Source organism: Hippocampus bargibanti, linkage group LG06 (genome assembly GCF_051943395.1).
Source record: "Hippocampus bargibanti isolate YZ-2025 linkage group LG06, ASM5194339v1, whole genome shotgun sequence".
Taxonomy (NCBI): Eukaryota; Metazoa; Chordata; class Actinopteri; order Syngnathiformes; family Syngnathidae; genus Hippocampus; species Hippocampus bargibanti.
Window position 1 is genome coordinate 15,837,392 of NC_142739.1, and position 22,734 is coordinate 15,860,125.

At 40.5% G+C, this 22,734-nt stretch overlaps 2 pseudogenes; one reads left to right on the forward strand and one right to left on the reverse strand.

The window, feature by feature from the left end:
• Window positions 1-5,622: 5,622 nt before the first annotated feature.
• LOC148896604 (uncharacterized) lies at window positions 5,623-6,590 on the forward strand (annotated as a pseudogene).
• A 1,682-nt stretch (window positions 6,591-8,272) lies between these two features.
• Window positions 8,273-9,129, reverse strand: LOC148896605 (uncharacterized; annotated as a pseudogene).
• Between the last annotated feature and the right edge of the window lie 13,605 nt (window positions 9,130-22,734).

Below are 22,734 nucleotides of genomic sequence, written 5' to 3' on the forward strand. Positions count from 1 at the left end.
AATGAAGAAAAAAAAAACTCTTTTTGGATCCTTAGACATATTAAGTTACTTAACCAGTTAGAATAGACCGGTTAACCGGTTCATGAACAACATAAGCCATATTATTCCTCTACTTTACGGCACATGATTTAATTAATAACATACAGGCTCTTTGAGTTTCTCTTACCAATCTCATATTTTGCAATCACATTTGTTATTTTTTTTTCTTGAATGAAGGAGAAAAAAAATAGAGCACTATGCAACCACCACCGGCCTTTGCTCACTACACCAATGGACTGTTTTTTTTTTTTTTGTAAGAGCAATTTCCAGGTGGAGAAGTCAATGGCTCTTATGTGCCATTGCTTGAAAAGGTGTGCAAGAAGTCCCTGTCCCTCTACTTGTTCACTTTTGTATGCGTGCTCGCATAATACTGACCACAATGTGCTATAATGTTTATGTGTTGTCTTAAAACAACAACAACAAAAACAAACAACGCAAGGAAGTAACACAAGCTCAATCTTCTCTTGTCTCTCCCTTCATAAGGTCTTAGAGGCAATTTTCCACTCCAACCATGGATCTTTATCAGCCAGCAAGACGACACAATAGATTGTTCTCCGTAAAGCAAAGCCACATGATTAATTTCACAGTCTCGACCGTGCTCTAAATTTAAGCAATATAATCTCATTCAGTTCATTCATTAATCACCATTGCATGAAGATTTAGATAAATAATGAAATGCATGATTTTCTCTTCAACATAATATTTTTACAGATTTTATTCAGCTACTCTCCAGTGGGAGAGTATAGAATCAAATTGTTCTCTATGAAATGTTTTTATTTTTTTCTTATATGTGGCAATAAATAACAACTACTGGTTCTGTATTAACAGTGTATGCATTCAACAAAATAATTAACATCCTGTTTTTAGATACTCAAAGCAGCGGTCAGATAGAGATTTTTGACGTGAACTTGCGAGAGGCACACAGAAAACACAATGGTCTGTATTAATTTTTTTTTATAAATCCTTCTGCTTTAAAACTAAAAAGATTATCTTGTCGCCTATTGTTCATTCTGCTTCAAAGCTAAAAATATTATTTTGTCGCCTATTGTTCATCACATATTTTTTTTCAATAAATCCATTTGAAATATGACCAGGAACTATCATAAGAGTGTATTACTGTCAAATTGAAAATTATAGTGCCATGAACTTGAACCCTGTCAATTGGGAAATTTTGTTTCTACGATAACTTTGCATAAATTGAGTGACGGGATAAGTGGCCTGAATGGGAGAAACAGTCGTTGAGTAGATGCACTTGAAGTTGGTGCAGACATATGAGCAGGTCGGTGTGAGCATGTGTATCTCACTTTACCTTGGCCTCTTATTTGAATACGTTGAACTTAATAAACATCAAGTGAAATCTGATGATTTCAATGTAATTATTTATTTTGACAGAAAACTGAGCAGGGGTGTCAAACAACATATCTGCAGTTATGTATTTATTTATTTACCTATTTATTTATTTGTTAATGTATTTCTCTATTTATTTATGTTTTGTGTGTTTATTCTTTTTTTCATTTATTTATTTATTTATTTATTGAGAATCACCGATGGACAGCTGATCTTGACTAAATGGTTTCATGCTGCCTTTTCCCCTCAATCTATGCCTGCAGTATACTGCATTCACGTCATTTACATATTCCCTCTGTAATATGTCCTTCAAATATGCTGCCGATCATTATTGTAAATGTCACATAGTATCTGTTTATCCACAAGTTGACTGTACTGACGATGAGTTGATGATTTTCACAGTCGGGGTATCGAGACGAGGAGGGGCCGCCTTTTCTTTCGGTGAGAGCATAATCTGCATATCGAAAACCAATTGTTACGAGTTCCTTAAAATATTTTCAGATGTAAATTTTCTGTTGCTGTTGGTCCACTTCTGTAAATTACACCGGATGTTACTTTTAAGAGCGTTGTCTACTCTAATTCTGTGGGGTGCCTCTAGAAATTAAGAAAGTAGAAGTACATAAAGATGTTCAAGAAATAAATAGATGAAGGAACTCGCTTGTTGTGTGAGGTAAAGTGTGACATTAGTATCAACATTGTTCAAGGATATTGCGTAAAACCATTTGAAACAAAAATTGTATTAGTTAGTTTTTGATTGCTACATTTTTTGTCTTAAAGGACAACCGACGTCACTTTTTTGTTTCTTCACTGACATCAGAAAAATGTTTTATAGCATCTAAAATACCCAAAACACGCAGTATGATATTTTTATTCAAATGCAAAACACCAATAAACATGACTTAAAGCAGGGGTCGGGAATCTTTTTGACTAAGAGAGCCATAAAAGTAAAATATATAGAAATGTTTTTCAGTGAGAGCCACACACACGCGAGCGCGCGCGCACACACGCGCACACACGCGCACACACGCACACACACACACACACACACACACGCGCACACACACACACACACACACACACACACACACACGCACACGCACGCACACACCCGCGCGAACGCAAACACGCACGCACGCGCGGCCACATTTCAACAAAATGTCAGAATGTATTATTTAAAATAACTTTGTGATAGTACTCACCGTTAACATGAATGGTTTACCGTTCCTCGTGATTGGTAAACATCCACCCAAACGATCGGAATGAAAGTCAACTTGCCGGGTCCATAGGCAAAGTTACTGCGAGCTCGCCTGCACACGGCTCATTAGCTTCCACACTTGCTATCTGCAATATACTTCTCACAGAAGTATATTGATGCTAAACGTTAACATGGGGCTTGTTAATGGGGCTGACATTCGACTGTTTTATCGCCGGTATTGTTTCATTGCAAATTAGAATCGCGAATCCTCGGATGCATTCATACGGAAGAGGATTAGGGCCACTGAAGAAAAAAAAATACGGTTGGCAAAATTCTGACTTTAATCTCAGAATTCTGACTTTAAAGTCAGAATTATTTTCGTTGTGACTTTCAAGTCAGAATTCTGACTTTATTCTCAGAATTCTGACTTTAAAGTCAGAATTATTTTCGTTGTGACTTTAAAGTCAGAATTCTGACTTTGTAACGTTCGTGGAGCTATTCATGTTTGGCCTCGTCAGCGTGTACAAGACGTAAGTGTGGCTCGGAAGAAAGGACATACAGTAATGTCATCACCTATCGACTTTTTTGCGTGGCCGAGGAGTGTCGGAAGACATCCTTTCTCTTTTGGAGAGTGTGTTAAACAGGGTGTTGTGTTTGTTTCGTTTAATGGCTGTTGTGTCCATAGTTAACGTGCTTCGCGGAGCTGATAGCTCCGTTGCCCGTCCGAATACTGTATAATGAGTGGATGCACCCGGTTTACATTCGTGAATAAATAGCAGTGACGTGCGGTGAGGTTCATGGCTGGTGAGGCACTGACGTCATCATAGTCAGATTTACAAACATATGAACTCTACAGAGTAGTTTATTCACCATTTGATTGGCAACAGTTAATGTATTTTGTTTACAATTTCATGTCAGCATTCTTTATATATACAAACGGTAGCATAGAACAAAATAATTAAAAAACGTTTTTATCATGTTACCTTTACTTGTAAATGAAGTCCATGCGCCGCTCCTTCTGAAGAAAGGCATGGATAACTTCTTTGTAGAAGCCTTCCTTATCTTTCTTCAGTTTTAAAAGTCTCTCTGTCTCAACGGAGATCACTGCCAGTGAAGAAAGTCGTCCTTGATCAGTCCTGTTCCGACTGTATGTTTTCAGTGCTGAGAATGACAATCTCGTCTACTTCTCCAGCAACAAATGGGGCTGCACCGATCTCCTTTTTAATGTCATTTCTAATGACATCACCAACTGCTTCAATTAAATCGTTCTGTATTCTGTTTCACAGCCTAGAAACTACAGTGGATGTCCCAAAATGACTCGCTAGCCTGTCATCTTTCTCAGCGAAAGCATGTTATAGTTCAACATAGTAGCCACGATTAGCGGAGCCTTTACTTTCATCATTTCCACGAAATGCCAGCTGTTGTTTGGCAAGGAAGCAGGTGGCATTGATGAGATCTTTTAAAATCTCCCGGTTCTCCTTTACCTTAGCATTGTCGATGCTGATGTTGAGTCTTCGCTCATTTTTGATGAGGCTCCGTTGTAAAATTTTCAGGTCGCAATATCCCATTTGAGTCCAGACATTGTCACAAATTGAGAACAGAAGGCAGGAAAAGCAGAAAAGGCGCTTTCTTGCTGGACATCCACACAGCCAGCCTTTTCGTGTGTACCAGTCCGCCTGAAAAGAGCGAGCGAGTATTGTGTCCCGTTGTCTGAAGCAAACCTTTTAGCCCCGGTGTTGGTCTTCCTTTAATTATTACCTCCTGCTTCGATTGAAAGTCAAGTTTAGAAAATTCTTTCAATGTAGATATGTAATCCTCCATTCTGAAAGTGAGGCCAAGCAACACGAAAAAATGACTGCAGGGTTGCACTTTACTTGCTAACTGTTTACTGTAGCTGTCTGTCTCTAATTCTATTATTCTGCAGCAGCGGAGTCGGAAGTATCTCTGGAATCACAAGCGCCCCCTGCCTGTCATGAGGCGGGAGAACTGTTTGCCTCACCTACGCACAGCGTTTTGCTAAAAATAAAACAAAATAAACACTGTAGTACAGTGTTTATCATGTACAGTGACTCTACATTATATACATCAGCTAAACTGTAGAAATTTAGTTCATATACTAAACGTGTTTGAATGCTTTAATAGCGATATGCAGAAGGACAGCAATGCGGTCTCACTGCAGAGCAAGCCAGCACAGTAAGCATAGTGATTGCGCAATCCATGGTGAGGCTCAACCGGCTGGTGCCTCACTGCTCGTCTCTATTTAGTATTTGAACGGTAAATGTGAAAATTCAGCGATTTTGAAAAAAATCCTAAAACGGTGAAGTTAAATGGACAAGTACAAATTACTAAATACATATAACTGTTTAATTTATTTTTTCATTTGATATTTCCATGACAGCTTTCCATGATGACAGGTGAGGCACTGCCTCCCCGGCCTCCACTGACTGCACGTCACTGATAAATAGTAACCATTTATGAATGACAGTGGCCGGTTGGAGAATCACTGCAGTTAAAATCAGCGTGAATTGAACACAATGTGATCACACGTTCTGTCGTAGTTCTGTGTGTACATCATTTTAAGTACCGTTTAGGCACACGCACGCATCAACAAAGTCAAAAGTTGATGAACTGCTGTCTGAATAGGGACTTTATTTATGATAGTTGCATGTTGGAAGGCAAATATTTCCCCGTCATTTTCAAGCATCAATGTACCTTTGTCCATTATTAACAGTTTTCAACGTTTTATAGTTGCAACATATATGCCTGTGTGTTTGATTTACAATTGTTGAGATCAGTATTACATGTGTGCTTCATATTTTTAAATTAAGTGATTATATGTTATGATGATTGAATGTTTTTTTTAATTTTTTTTTCTTGTTCTTCTGCAGATTGACGGTGATGTCATAGCACTGATGGACGATTCCACGCTTGCCAATTATGTCCCTTGTTATGGAGACCGGATTGCACTCTTCAATTTTTGTAAGACGAAACAGCTCCCAACCAAAAGAAAAAATGGACTTCTGGAAAAATTGCGTGAAAAAATGAAAGTCAGGAAAGATAGCGAGAAAGGAGACACTGCGTCAAAGACACAAGAAGCAAGACAGACAAGGAGGCAGAAAACAACGAGAAATGTAGCAATTGGATGGATACACAGTGATGGAAAAATAACCAAACAGGTGAGGGAGAAACAGGGAGGGGGTACCAGAAAACTTCAAATGTCCACAGAAGCTGTGTTAGAAGACATTCTCAATGAAGGAAAAAAAACTGTATTTCCCTGATGGAATTTCTCCTAAAGGCTCAGAATTGGACTTTCAGTTTGAGGTGTGGGATTTCAAACAAAACCTCCTCACTGATGAAACCTGCCAGTCCATTGGCAATATGTATGAGGCTGCAAAACTTACATTGTTGCGCTTTTATATTGCAACAAGGCCAAAAGATGACCACTATGATGACAGCACGGCATCCAAAGTCTTGGTTTTGTCAGTGACTACAACCCTGAAATTGAAGTGGTCTCTGTTGATTCAAGTGAAATCTACACGGCATTCAACATTTCTTCTGATTCAGAAATAACCTTTGGTCCTTTATACAGCACAGAGGGAGATGCTGACATCACACTGATATATGACGGTCCACCCGATCCACAAGATGTGATGACAATCAGTGTCCACTACACTGACACGTTGAGTGATATGATCATAGCATTTTCTGAAAATGCTATCTTGAACAAATCACTCATTGTGAAACGCATACTCCCAGCTAATACAGAAGAAGCTGGCATTGGATCTGGAGTATTGAGAGATGTTCTCACATGCTTCTGGCAACAATTCTATGACCGGTGCACCCTTGGTACAACAATTAAAGTGCCATTTATTCGCCATGATTTTCCAGCAGAAAAGTGGAAAGGATTTTGGAGAATCCTTGTGAAGGGTTACCAAGATTGTTGCTATTTCCCAAACAAACTTGCGTTTCCTTTCCTCGAGCAGGTGCTTTTCAACTCGGTCTACAGTGATCTAAAAGCACATTTTCTGCAGTTTGTGAGCAGCCAGGAGCGTGAAGTTTTGACGGCAGCAATGAAGGACCTTTCAGAAGTCGACCTAGATGAACTTGTGGAAGTCCTTGATAACTACGGCTGTAGAAAAACAATCTCTGCTGAAAGATTTCCCAATATATTGCAAGAAATAGCACACAAAGAGCTGATCCAAAATCCCATGATTGTGATTGACTGCTGGAGGGAGGTTATTCTCCACCGTGTCCTGATCAGTCCAGAAGAACTAAACAAGTTGTGCTCGGACTTACAACCTACCTCAAAAAAGGTCTGCCAACTGCTGAAATTTGCAACTGATTTTACCCCAAAGCAGAAGGATGTGGCAAATCATCTGAAAAGGTTGTTAATTCATGCTTCAGAAGTTTCTCCGTTTTTGTACTGGATCTGATCTTGTTGTAACCAACGCCATTCTTGTGGAGTTTCAGGAAATGACGGAGTTTAGTAAAAGGCCGGTGGGGCACACATGTGGAAATGTTCTGCATATTGCTGACAGCTATGATAATTTCCCAGATTTCCGATCTGAATTCAACACCGTTCTTGAAAGCAATATCTGGGTGATGGACATTGTGTAGCTTTTTAATACCAAGAAACTGTGACTAAACTATCGTAGGTTGCATCAGCACGACATTACTTTTACACTACATTACAGTATATTGTTTTGTGTTATCAATATGTTGAAACAAACTTTGCATTTTTGCTGTTTTATGGTTTTTATACAAATCACTTGCATTTTGTGTTATATTATAGTAATAGTTCTGTAAAGTTCTGTGGACTTTTTTATACAAAAAGGCCTAGGAAGTTATGCATAACCATCAGATGGTTGTTTCAACAGTTTTGCTGTATTAGTTCGGTGCATGTTTCTTTTGTCCAAAATTAAAGATTTCATTGCATTAAATTTTTGGCTCCACATGAATGTTGAAAGTTAATATATTGTGTGAAAAGGTGGTTTAATAACATTTTACAGGTATTTTCTAATGGCTTTATAATTCTCACATCGAGGTGCAAGGTTGATTCTGGTTCTGACCTTCCTGTTTGGAGTCTCCAGCTATTCCAGATGCACCAATATTTCACTAACGTGTGTCAGGTTAATGGAACACACTAAATTGTCCTTGTCATTGTGAGCACTGGTGGTTGTTCATCTGTGCATTGCGCTTCGCTAGCAACTGGTTCAGGGTGTCCTCCGCCTACTGCCCAATGACTGCTGTGATAGGCTATACAGCACACCTCATGACTCTTTAGGATAAGGAGATAAGAAAATGGATGGAGAGGTTTTATAACATGATTAAGACAACCATCCACTAGTGATCTATCACAAGGGTCACAGGGCATGCTGGAGCCATGGCAAAGTTGTTTTAAATAATGTCTATGTACTTCCAACCTACCGCTGAAGAGTGCCATTGAGAGGAGTCGAAAAAAACACAACTGGTTGTGGAGTAAATTTGAAGTTTCATTTTCACATCAGTACAAAGTCCAAGGTTGCATAGGTACACATGTCAAATATACTTCAGTAATTCCTCTCTCAACTTAACATACAAGTCACGCGCATTCAATGGATCCTCCATAAGCAGACAACACAGGTCAAATACAGTTTCATCACATGGAAAATCGCCTTTTGTCGTGCACTCTTCCATACATGCAGTGATCTCTTACGTTCCAACAGGTTTTAATTGATCCTCTGCACTGTGCATCGCAGGAAATAAATACATGATCACTGGTCGACCGGAAGCTGTATCCTTGTGCAATCTTCGTCTTATTTTGTGTGAGTTCCACGTGTTCACAACTTAATCCAGCTCGTCCTGAACAAAAAGCAGCATTGTTTGAGGATGATATTTTCACCATTTATAAAATTAAAGAAAAAAGGCCCAAAAACATTATTCTACCTGACCTGCACAAGATTAAGAAAGCAGAACCGGATAAGACTTTTATCCAGAAAATCTCCTGTAAAGTGGCCATCATCCTGAAGAGTTTGAAATAAATTAATCCAAAATTGTACACTCTGTTTGCGAAGGGTGGACCACCACCCTTCAATGCGCTGATGGGCTGTACTTCTTCCATAGAGGAAACTTTTCTCCACAGCAAAATTGTCTGAGTTGTTCCGACGCAAAAACATTTGCATCTGTTCGACACAACCGTTTTCTGTGCCCCTGTCAGCACGGATCCTCTCTGGACATCCACCGACGCATGAAACTGTTTTTATAAAATAACTTGCAACCACCTTAGGGTCACTGTTTGTGGTATAGGCCTCCGCCCAGAGCACATACCGGCTAAACCCATCAATACAGCCATCTATGCCAATCCCATAGGGTTTTAATTTGTCATAGCCATCCATGTGCCAAAGAGCATTTGGCCCTCTACAGTTGTACTGCCGCCATCTTAGGCGTTGTGCTCTTCTTATTCCCACGCCTACAGGGTCAACCAATTTTATGATATGTCTCATTATATCTTGTGACACAACAAATCCGTTGTGAATGGCACGCAGATGTAGCCAACGATAACCTTGCATCTGTCCACTAGTCAGGATCTCCTGCTGGACAAAAGCCAACACATCTCCCAGGTCTGACTGGTTCTTTCTTCGAAAAAGACCTAGTCTTTTGCATATCCTTTTCAGAGTCCGAACACTTAAAATAATTTGAGCATTATGTGATAAAATTGCGAGTATTTCCTTATTGCTGAATCCAATTCTAAAGCATAGCTTGATCAAGTCATCCAAATCTGGAATTTCAGCCACTGTTTGGGTTGCACCCTCCATCAGTCACTTTATCTGCACAAGAAAAAGATGACAATTACAATCTGACAAAAACACCAGTGGGCATTTTGAAAACATGACTGTATGACAGTATGCTTTTTGTATATAGTTGTTTTTAACAATGTTTTCACTTATGATAGTGTTAGTTCAAATGTAAATAACTTCATATTCGTGAAGCAGTCTAAAAGTAAATACAGTAAAGGTCGTGTGCGCATACAGTACTGTACTTTCTGTAACGATATGAGCAAATGGTATTTGCATGTTCTAGTTCTACTAGTGATGCCTGGCTAGTATATATCAAAAAATGCGCTCCTGCAAGTCAGTCTGATGAGAGCCTACGAGAGCCACACATGTCAATTGCCTTCTCCCTCCAACCAACACAGCCGTCCTAATAAAGAAGCTCAACTCTATCCAGAAGTTGTATCATTTACCGAACCCGCTTACACAAAGCAACACTTGGTGTCAGAATTGGTCTGGAAGAAAAGAGGACGATAAAAGGACTTGGAACGGGAGATTCCACGGATGAAGGACATTGAGCACAACCCACGGCAGAAAACGGCAGAAATGGAAGCTTTACGTCCACCCACAGCTCTGCAGCTAACAGGTAACGTGGCTGAAAATTGGAAGAGATTTAAGCAACGTTTTGAACTGTATTTGTCTGCAATTGGAGCTGATGAAAGCCAGTCAAAGATGAAAGCATCCATGTTTTTGCACGTTGTGGGAGAGGAAACTCTAGAGGTCTACAATAACTTCACATTTGATGCTGAGGATGACAAGATGAAGCTTTCAAAAATAATGGAAAAGTTTGAAGCTTACTGCATTCCGAAACGCAATGTGACGTTTGAAAGGCACAGATTCTTCACATGTGTACAGACAGTTGGAGAAACTATTGACCAATATGCAAATGAGCTGAGAAACAGGTCAAAGACATGTGAGTTCGGTGGATTAACATAATCACTGATCAAAGACAGAATAGTGTGTGGCATTACAGACAATAAACTGAGAGAAAGGCTACTCAGAAATCAGATCTGGACCTGGAAAAAGCCTTAGCACTGTGTAGAGCCGCTGAGACTGTTAAGTCACAGGATAAAGAGTTGCTAAATGATGCTAGCTGCAATGTGGATGCAGTGGAAAGAAATGCACACAGATTCAACAAAAACAAGACTGCTGAGATCAAGGCAAGAGTGAGACAACCCAACAAAAATAGGATACTCAAACAAAAATCTTGCACTTGTTGCGGTATGCAACATCCCCCAAAGCAGTGTCCAGCATATGGGAAAATATGTAAAAACTGCGACAAAGCAAATCACTATGCTCGTTGCTGCAGGAATCAAGACATGAAAGGCAAGCTAGATGCAGTAGATGATCATTATGAAGTGGAGGAACTTTATGTGAATGCTGTAAAAGATGAAAGAGAAGAAAGAGATTGAATCACTACGCTGAAAGTGAACAACATTCATCTAAAATTCAAATTGGATACTGGAGCCAATGTGAATGTCATTTCAGAGACTGATTTCATGACGATCAGACCGAGACCAAAAATACATAAAGCAAACATGAAAGTAACAGCTTATGCGGGTTCAGTCATACCAATGAAAGGAAAATGCATTGTGAATGTGACACATAAAGGCCAATTACATAAGCTATCTTTCATCATACTTCCAAGGGATGTGCAGGGTCTACTAGGATTGTCGGCATGTGAGAGACTACACCTAGTGAAGAGAGTTTTTGGACAACATGGAGAGCAGGCATGTGATAAAGAAAATTGATGAGCCGACTGACTGGGTGAGTTCCCTCGTTGTCGTAGAGAAAAAGAACGGAAAATTCAGAATATGCCTGGATCCCAGAGATCTAAACAGAGCCATCAAGAGAGAACACTTCAAGCTACAAACTTGTGAAGAGATTATGGCACAGTTTTCGGATCCGGAAACACGTTATGCACAGATTGAAAAAGAACTGCTCAGCATTACGTATGCCTGTGAGAGATTTCATCAATTTGTGTCTGGACAGGAAATCAGCGTGGAGACTGATCACAAGCCCTTAATAGCATTGTTTCAAAAGCCACTAAATGACTGTCCACTCCGTATACAGCGAATGATGATCAGGCTGCAACGTTACTCACTGAAGGTTCCATACACCCCTGGAAAACTGATGTATATACAGCTGACACTCTATCCAGAGCTGTTGACCCGAAGGAGCACTCGAAGGCTAAACTGGATGAAGAAGTCGAAGCTTACGTACACATGATCACAAGTGCATTGCCAGTTGCAGATGCAAAGTTGGAGATTATACGGATGGAGACAAACAAAGATGAGACACTGAAACAATTGAAACAAATCATCAAAAATGGATGGCCCGAGGTGAAACAAAATTGTTCACCAGATGCAGCGGAATATTGGAACTACAGGATGGAGTTATCTGTAGTGGATGACATCATATAAAAAGGAAGTAAGATTGTCGTTCCAAAGACTTTGGGAAGTGAAATGCTCAAAAAGATCCATGAAGGACATCTTGGAATTGAAAAGTGCAAGAAAAGAGCACGGCAACTGATGTTCTGGCCTAGAATGAATCAAGACATCACAGATCAAGTGTCGAGATGTACAATTTGTCTCACATATCAAGCAAATCAACCGGCAGAACCACTACACCCACACCAAGCACCAGAAAGACCATACCAGAAGGTGGGTGCTGACCTGTTTTCGTGTCAAGGTAAAGATTATCCTTTGGTCACAGACTACTACTCCTTGTATCCAGAGGTTTGCAGACTGCAAGCTACAACAGCAGAAGCAGTGATAACATGCATGAAGGCCATATTTGCTGGAAACGGGATTGCAAACCAAGTGTTTTCTGATAACGGTCCACAATTCGCCAATGAGAAGTTCAGAAAATTTGGACCTAGTCTTTTGCATATCCTTTTCAGAGTCCGAACACTTAAAATAATTTGAGCATTATGTGATAAAATTGCGAGTATTTCCTTATTGCTGAATCCAATTCTAAAGCATAGCTTGATCAAGTCATCCAAATCTGGAATTTCAGCCACTGTTTGGGTTGCACCCTCCATCAGTCACTTTATCTGCACAAGAAAAAGATGACAATTACAATCTGACAAAAACACCAGTGGGCATTTTGAAAACATGACTGTATGACAGTATGCTTTTTGTATATAGTTGTTTTTAACAATGTTTTCACTTATGATAGTGTTAGTTCAAATGTAAATAACTTCATATTCGTGAAGCAGTCTAAAAGTAAATACAGTAAAGGTCGTGTGCGCATACAGTACTGTACTTTCTGTAACGATATGAGCAAATGGTATTTGCATGTTCTAGTTCTACTAGTGATGCCTGGCTAGTATATATCAAAAAATGCGCTCCTGCAAGTCAGTCTGATGAGAGCCTACGAGAGCCACACATGTCAATTGCCTTCTCCCTCCAACCAACACAGCCGTCCTAATAAAGAAGCTCAACTCTATCCAGAAGTTGTATCATTTACCGAACCCGCTTACACAAAGCAACACTTGGTGTCAGAATTGGTCTGGAAGAAAAGAGGACGATAAAAGGACTTGGAACGGGAGATTCCACGGATGAAGGACATTGAGCACAACCCACGGCAGAAAACGGCAGAAATGGAAGCTTTACGTCCACCCACAGCTCTGCAGCTAACAGGTAACGTGGCTGAAAATTGGAAGAGATTTAAGCAACGTTTTGAACTGTATTTGTCTGCAATTGGAGCTGATGAAAGCCAGTCAAAGATGAAAGCATCCATGTTTTTGCACGTTGTGGGAGAGGAAACTCTAGAGGTCTACAATAACTTCACATTTGATGCTGAGGATGACAAGATGAAGCTTTCAAAAATAATGGAAAAGTTTGAAGCTTACTGCATTCCGAAACGCAATGTGACGTTTGAAAGGCACAGATTCTTCACATGTGTACAGACAGTTGGAGAAACTATTGACCAATATGCAAATGAGCTGAGAAACAGGTCAAAGACATGTGAGTTCGGTGGATTAACATAATCACTGATCAAAGACAGAATAGTGTGTGGCATTACAGACAATAAACTGAGAGAAAGGCTACTCAGAAATCAGATCTGGACCTGGAAAAAGCCTTAGCACTGTGTAGAGCCGCTGAGACTGTTAAGTCACAGGATAAAGAGTTGCTAAATGATGCTAGCTGCAATGTGGATGCAGTGGAAAGAAATGCACACAGATTCAACAAAAACAAGACTGCTGAGATCAAGGCAAGAGTGAGACAACCCAACAAAAATAGGATACTCAAACAAAAATCTTGCACTTGTTGCGGTATGCAACATCCCCCAAAGCAGTGTCCAGCATATGGGAAAATATGTAAAAACTGCGACAAAGCAAATCACTATGCTCGTTGCTGCAGGAATCAAGACATGAAAGGCAAGCTAGATGCAGTAGATGATCATTATGAAGTGGAGGAACTTTATGTGAATGCTGTAAAAGATGAAAGAGAAGAAAGAGATTGAATCACTACGCTGAAAGTGAACAACATTCATCTAAAATTCAAATTGGATACTGGAGCCAATGTGAATGTCATTTCAGAGACTGATTTCATGACGATCAGACCGAGACCAAAAATACATAAAGCAAACATGAAAGTAACAGCTTATGCGGGTTCAGTCATACCAATGAAAGGAAAATGCATTGTGAATGTGACACATAAAGGCCAATTACATAAGCTATCTTTCATCATACTTCCAAGGGATGTGCAGGGTCTACTAGGATTGTCGGCATGTGAGAGACTACACCTAGTGAAGAGAGTTTTTGGACAACATGGAGAGCAGGCATGTGATAAAGAAAATTGATGAGCCGACTGACTGGGTGAGTTCCCTCGTTGTCGTAGAGAAAAAGAACGGAAAATTCAGAATATGCCTGGATCCCAGAGATCTAAACAGAGCCATCAAGAGAGAACACTTCAAGCTACAAACTTGTGAAGAGATTATGGCACAGTTTTCGGATCCGGAAACACGTTATGCACAGATTGAAAAAGAACTGCTCAGCATTACGTATGCCTGTGAGAGATTTCATCAATTTGTGTCTGGACAGGAAATCAGCGTGGAGACTGATCACAAGCCCTTAATAGCATTGTTTCAAAAGCCACTAAATGACTGTCCACTCCGTATACAGCGAATGATGATCAGGCTGCAACGTTACTCACTGAAGGTTCCATACACCCCTGGAAAACTGATGTATATACAGCTGACACTCTATCCAGAGCTGTTGACCCGAAGGAGCACTCGAAGGCTAAACTGGATGAAGAAGTCGAAGCTTACGTACACATGATCACAAGTGCATTGCCAGTTGCAGATGCAAAGTTGGAGATTATACGGATGGAGACAAACAAAGATGAGACACTGAAACAATTGAAACAAATCATCAAAAATGGATGGCCCGAGGTGAAACAAAATTGTTCACCAGATGCAGCGGAATATTGGAACTACAGGATGGAGTTATCTGTAGTGGATGACATCATATAAAAAGGAAGTAAGATTGTCGTTCCAAAGACTTTGGGAAGTGAAATGCTCAAAAAGATCCATGAAGGACATCTTGGAATTGAAAAGTGCAAGAAAAGAGCACGGCAACTGATGTTCTGGCCTAGAATGAATCAAGACATCACAGATCAAGTGTCGAGATGTACAATTTGTCTCACATATCAAGCAAATCAACCGGCAGAACCACTACACCCACACCAAGCACCAGAAAGACCATACCAGAAGGTGGGTGCTGACCTGTTTTCGTGTCAAGGTAAAGATTATCCTTTGGTCACAGACTACTACTCCTTGTATCCAGAGGTTTGCAGACTGCAAGCTACAACAGCAGAAGCAGTGATAACATGCATGAAGGCCATATTTGCTGGAAACGGGATTGCAAACCAAGTGTTTTCTGATAACGGTCCACAATTCGCCAATGAGAAGTTCAGAAAATTTGTATAGATCAGGTCTCCTGCCTGGTAGTTCAAGGCTCAGCATCCTTCTCCCGATATAGTCGGTCTCTCTCCTCTGGACATGTCCAAACCATCTCAGTCTGGCCTTCTGACTTTCTCTCCAAAGCCTCTAATATGAGTTTTCTTTCTAATGTACTCATTCCTGATCCTATCCAACCTCGTCACTCCCAAAGAAAACCTCAACCTCTTCAGCTCTGCTACCTCCAGCTCCGCTTCCTGTCTTTTCTTCAGTGGCACTGTCTCCAGTCCAAACATCATGGCTGGTCTCACCACTGTTTTATACACTTTTCCTTTCATCTTAGCTGAAACCCTTCTATCATACATCACACCTGACATTTTTCTCCAGCCTGCTTGGACACGCTTCTTCACCTCTTTTCCACACTCTCCATTGCTCTGGACAGTTGACCTCAAGTACTTAAACTCTTCCACCTTCTTTATATCTTCTCCCTGTAGCGATCACTCTTGCACTTGGATCCCTCTCATTCACACACATGTATTCCATCTTGCAGCGACTGATCTTCATTCCTCTCCTTTCCAGGGCATATCTCCACATCTCTAGTTTCTCGGCCACCTGTTCCCTGTTCTCGCTACAGATCACAATGTCATCTGCAAAAATCATGGTCCAAGGAGATTATTGTCTAACATCGTCTGTCAGCCTGTCCATCACCATAGCAAACAAGAAGGGGCTCAGAGCTGACCCCTGGTGGAGTCCCACCTCCACCTTGAATTCCTCAGTCAGGTTGTCCTTTAAGATAACTAAATTTACGAAATAAGTGCTTTCTAGTAATAAAGTGAGAAATAAGTGTTTCTATACTGTGAGTGAAGATGTTTTGACATTTTCTGGGGCAGACAGAAAACGTCTCCCAGTTTGGATTAACCCACACGGTTTCCTAAAATAACTGTACATCTAATGAGTTTTGATTGACAATGCCATCAAGTGCATTAAATGAGCTATGTTTACCAGTATTTTGGTACAGCCTTCATTGCATCATCAGTAACACTGGCCCTTATAGCTAATTGACAAAATATTTCACCGTAAAAAAAAGATACTATTTTGGAAATGTGTTATTTGAATTGGAAGTTGCACTTGAGTAACCAATGGGCATAGATGTGTTTGTGGGTAAAAGGAGTGAAAGAATATCTCAGAACCTCATGCCAAAACACACATGCACACAGTACACAATGATACAGACCTCTGAGCGGAGGATGTCAACATGATGGATTGCTTGTGTCAGTGTCAGAACAGCGGGGGACAACCTGAATTGGTTGCCAGCCAATCGCAGGGCACACAAAGACATACAACAGTCACTCTCACACTCACACCTAGGGACAATTTGGAGTGGTCAATCTGCCATGCATGTTTTTGGAGTGTGGGAGGAAACCGGATGACCCGGAGAAAACCCACGCGGGTCCGGGGAGAACATGCAAACTCCACACAGGGAGATGCATGGCAGATTGACCACTCCAAATTGTCCCTAGGTGTGAGTGTGAGAGTGACTGTTGTATGTCTTTGTGTGCCCTGCGATTGGCTGGCAACCAATTCAGGTTGTCCCCCGCCTCGTGCCTGAAGACAGCTGAGATAGGCTCCAGCACCCCCCGCGATATATATATATATATATATATATATATATATATATATATATATATATATATATATATATATATATATATATATATATATATATATATATATATATATATATATATATACAGTAAAGTCTTGTTATATCGATATTCAAGGGAGTCCGAAAAAATATCGATATAACCGGGACTATCGATATATCCGACCCTGTTTGCATGTAATTTTCTCCGTGCGTGCATAGAAATAGTATCGATATAACCGGGACTATCGATATATCCGATATCGATATAACGAGACTTTACTGTATATATATGTGTGTAACGGAGTTGTGCACTTAGATTGGATATTGGATAATGGATATTGGATTGGATATTGGATATGCCTTTATTAGTCTCACAGTGGAGACATTTACATTTCACAGCAGCAAAGTGATGAAAGGAATGAAAGATTATTAAATAAATTAAATTAAAAAATTAATTAAAATTATTAAATTATTAAATTTTAGATTATTAAATTATGAAGGAAGTGACGCAACGGCGCACAGTGTGGCACCATGTCCCGCCCATAGTTTCCAGAACAATCTCGAGGAGATTCAGGGTGAGTAGCGGTTTTCTGTTGGTCTCGATTGGCGCGCATTTTCATGACAGTATCTTATTTTGTTTCCCCTTTTGTACTGTCTAGTGTTGTCTAATTCGTTCCCTTATTCGTTTCGAGTCCAGATTGCTTTTTGTGTCATTGTTTACTTCACATTTTGTCGAGTGGAACTTTGGAGCACATGTGCTTCATGGTGCTTTTCTATTGCGCAGTTAATCACAGGACGAAACCCATGCGACTTCACCCATCCCTTCTGCCATACTGTGTTGCAGGTAATAATTGTTCCATTTCGTTTTTATTGAACAATATTTAGTTTCTTGTGTCGTGTTTCATTTGCCCGTGAGTGTCCGTGGCGGGTTGAACTGTGCGCCAGCCATTAGAAGCGCACCGCGTGTTCTGCCGAGTCTCCGCCTATGATGCGTTCAGGGACATCTTGTAAATAACAGTGAACTTGTGTTGTATTCTCTGTTTCTGTAAATAACCACTATACGATCACACATTCTTAATTCTGTTTTATTATCTACAATGTTTTGCATTTGAGAACAATCTAGAGGAGATTCAGGTTAATCACAGGACGAAACCCATGCGACTTCACACATCCCTTCTGCCATACTGTGTTGCAGAAATAAAAGAAATAAAAAGACACATTCACGCGTCTCGTCTTCATTAAGACGGCAGCATCGTGGAGATGAAGACAGTCACTGTTGTGACACCCGTCACATTGGTGCCGTGACCCGGCTCACAAGTGACTCTCCACTTCGGACCGGGACCGCGATGCTGCACAATGAAGACGCTGTGCAGTCCCATCACTCGGTGGACTGTGTGTCGACCCCCGTTTTGGAAATAGATGTAGTGTGTTAATTGTCTGACCTGCTGTTTTGCAATTAGTGTGCTTTTTTTTCATGTACCTGTTTTTGTGTGTTAAGTCTAAGAATGAGCTCCTTACAAGTAACAAGTAGCACCACCTTTGAATGAGTGTGTTGGTAGAGGTAGAGGCTTCCCAACCGTGTAACAGTTGTGTGGTGCAATCCAGAGGGGTGTAGTTTGTACAGAGGGGAATGGGCAGGTTCAAGCTGTGGCCACTTATGTTAGTGGGGACAGAGTTCCTTTCCAGACCCAGTGCAGTGCATCTACGACGAGCGCACAGACCACTGATACACCAGCAACAGATCCCTTTCTCCAGTCTGTCACAGTTATGTTGTCTTCCGTGTGTATGTTGCCTCACTTCTGCATAATTTAAGGGGGGTGCATGTAACGGAGTTGTGCACTTAGATTATTAAATTATGAAGGAAGTGACGCAACGGCGCACAGTGTGGCACCATGTCCCGCCCATAGTTTCGAGAACAATCTCAAGGAGATTCAGGGTGAGTCGCGGTTTTCTGTTGGTCTCGATTGGCGCGCATTTTCATGACAGTATCTTATTTTGTTTCCCCTTTTGTACTGTCTAGTGTTGTCTAATTAGTTCCCTTATTCGTTTCGAGTCCAGATTGCAACAGTTGAACAATCACATTCACGCGTCTGGTCTCATTAAGACGGCAGCATCGTGGAGACGAAGACAGTCACTGTTGTGACATCCGTCACACACACATATATATATATATATATATATATATATATATATATATATATATATATATATATATATATATATATATATATATATATATATATATATATATTTTTTTTTTTTTTTTTCAACCCTTGTGTGGCAGTGAGATTGTATATTTTTGTTTGTGTGCTTGTGGGGTGACATTTTCTTATGGCTCCTACATCGTATGCCACCTACAGAATGTATGTGACTGGAATTAATTGCACGTAGTATAGCTTTGTTTACATGTGCCAGTATTAAAAGAACACTTTGGCAAAGCAGAAGGATGAACCGAACAGCCACAGCATCTCGCCACCTTTCGTTTGCCATCCATCACAAGAAGCGACGCCTCAGCTTCAGTTATTGATGATGCTTTTGGTAATTCCACTTTTATCAGTTTAGTGATGGGTGAGTGATAGAGTAAATGAAAAAAAAATGTGGCTAGCTGCTGAATATATGGGCCTACCTTTCTGAATAGTTTCTTCAAACTATCATGAACTGAACATCTATCTCCCTTGATAGGCTTGACAAAGTAGTCATATCAAACCTGTGGCAGTATTGTCAATCACTCAATTTGAAGTGACAGCCCTTTGGAATACATTATGCGGGTCGTAACGTGCTTGAGTAGTCCTCACCCTTCGCAATGGTGAAAAGTTGAAACCCTATATCAAGGTGTCCCCAGTTTGAGATTCTTGAAGGGCTTTAATTGTGTCAGATGACTCCAAACAGAGACACGTGTAAGAACAAAGTGAGCTTGTTTTGTATTGTGTTCTCATTTGCTCAATTATTCCAGCAACATGGTGCTTTCCCTAGGTGGTAACTCACTAACTCACTAAATGGCAAATTACACCATAAAGATAAGGGGAGTGTGGGAGAATGTTTTTCTCGTTTCAGAGTAGTGCTTTCAGCACGACTGCTCAGCACAGCCTGAGTTGAATTAATAAACCCTCGGTGGCGGATTGTTGATGCATTTTTAAACAGCTTCTTTTCATTCCTGAAATTACATTTTGATTGAGTTTGTTTCAGCAGTAACCGCGCAGGAGTTATTGAGGCAGACTGACAAAGACACCATACAACCCTAAAATAAATAGATCTCTGTAATACACAAGTAAGTGATACGAGTTGTACAGACACATTTTCATTTTGAATATCATGCTGAACATAATGGCTTTTGCAGAAAACTAATTTGATGGCAATTAATTATGAGGGGATATTCATGTACACCAAGTTTTTTTTCCCTCAAATTTAAATTGCATTTTCTAAAAAGGAAATGTATATCATTGGTAGCACAGTATGACACCTCCCTCAAAGGTTTGTGATTTGGGGTTTTACCACAAAGGGACATATGTCTTCTTGTGCCGGTCCCAAGCCCGGATAAATACAGAGGGTTGTGTCAGGAAGGGCATCCGACATAAAAGCTTGGCCAAAACAAACATGCGGATCAAACTTCTAAAGATGGAGGACACTGATTTGCTGTCCCGACCCCTTGAAGGGAAAAGCCGAAATGGAAAAGAAGACTCTCGGCTTTTCTGTCACATTCCAAAAACTTATTTCAGCGGTCAATTTGAAAAAAAAAATGGTGTATTGGGTGTGAATGCGAGTGTTAAATGTTGCTGCCGATTTGTGTAAAGTTGTATAATGTGTACTTTGCCATTCACCCAAAGTCCTCTCGGGTAGCTCATGCTCACCTGCAACCACTGTTAGGATAGGTGGTATAGAACACAAATGGACGGAGTAAATGTTAATTACCTTTTCATCAAATTTGTGAAGAGTAGAAGTGACTCACCTAGCAGCAGAAAAAAATCTATCAATTGTACAATTAGTCCCCATTGCAGGCAGACATCTGGAGAATAATGATGCTCCCTTGTGAAAGCCTGATATTTAAATACGTAGTTAAGAGTGCCTTGAGAGGATGAGACAGCAAAATAAAAAGGAACGAGACTTTACTGTATATATATGTGTGTAACGGAGTTGTGCACTTAGATTGGATATTGGATAATGGATATTGGATTGGATATTGGATATGCCTTTATTAGTCTCACAGTGGAGACATTTACATTTCACAGCAGCAAAGTGATGAAAGGAATGAAAGATTATTAAATAAATTAAATTAAAAAATTAATTAAAATTATTAAATTATTAAATTTTAGATTATTAAATTATGAAGGAAGTGACGCAACGGCGCACAGTGTGGCACCATGTCCCGCCCATAGTTTCCAGAACAATCTCGAGGAGATTCAGGGTGAGTAGCGGTTTTCTGTTGGTCTCGATTGGCGCGCATTTTCATGACAGTATCTTATTTTGTTTCCCCTTTTGTACTGTCTAGTGTTGTCTAATTCGTTCCCTTATTCGTTTCGAGTCCAGATTGCTTTTTGTGTCATTGTTTACTTCACATTTTGTCGAGTGGAACTTTGGAGCACATGTGCTTCATGGTGCTTTTCTATTGCGCAGTTAATCACAGGACGAAACCCATGCGACTTCACCCATCCCTTCTGCCATACTGTGTTGCAGGTAATAATTGTTCCATTTCGTTTTTATTGAACAATATTTAGTTTCTTGTGTCGTGTTTCATTTGCCCGTGAGTGTCCGTGGCGGGTTGAACTGTGCGCCAGCCATTAGAAGCGCACCGCGTGTTCTGCCGAGTCTCCGCCTATGATGCGTTCAGGGACATCTTGTAAATAACAGTGAACTTGTGTTGTATTCTCTGTTTCTGTAAATAACCACTATACGATCACACATTCTTAATTCTGTTTTATTATCTACAATGTTTTGCATTTGAGAACAATCTAGAGGAGATTCAGGTTAATCACAGGACGAAACCCATGCGACTTCACACATCCCTTCTGCCATACTGTGTTGCAGAAATAAAAGAAATAAAAAGACACATTCACGCGTCTCGTCTTCATTAAGACGGCAGCATCGTGGAGATGAAGACAGTCACTGTTGTGACACCCGTCACATTGGTGCCGTGACCCGGCTCACAAGTGACTCTCCACTTCGGACCGGGACCGCGATGCTGCACAATGAAGACGCTGTGCAGTCCCATCACTCGGTGGACTGTGTGTCGACCCCCGTTTTGGAAATAGATGTAGTGTGTTAATTGTCTGACCTGCTGTTTTGCAATTAGTGTGCTTTTTTTTCATGTACCTGTTTTTGTGTGTTAAGTCTAAGAATGAGCTCCTTACAAGTAACAAGTAGCACACCTTTGAATGAGTGTGTTGGTAGAGGTAGAGGCTTCCCAACCGTGTAACAGTTGTGTGGTGCAATCCAGAGGGGTGTAGTTTGTACAGAGGGGAATGGGCAGGTTCAAGCTGTGGCCACTTATGTTAGTGGGGACAGAGTTCCTTTCCAGACCCAGTGCAGTGCATCTACGACGAGCGCACAGACCACTGATACACCAGCAACAGATCCCTTTCTCCAGTCTGTCACAGTTATGTTGTCTTCCGTGTGTATGTTGCCTCACTTCTGCATAATTTAAGGGGGGTGCATGTAACGGAGTTGTGCACTTAGATTATTAAATTATGAAGGAAGTGACGCAACGGCGCACAGTGTGGCACCATGTCCCGCCCATAGTTTCGAGAACAATCTCAAGGAGATTCAGGGTGAGTCGCGGTTTTCTGTTGGTCTCGATT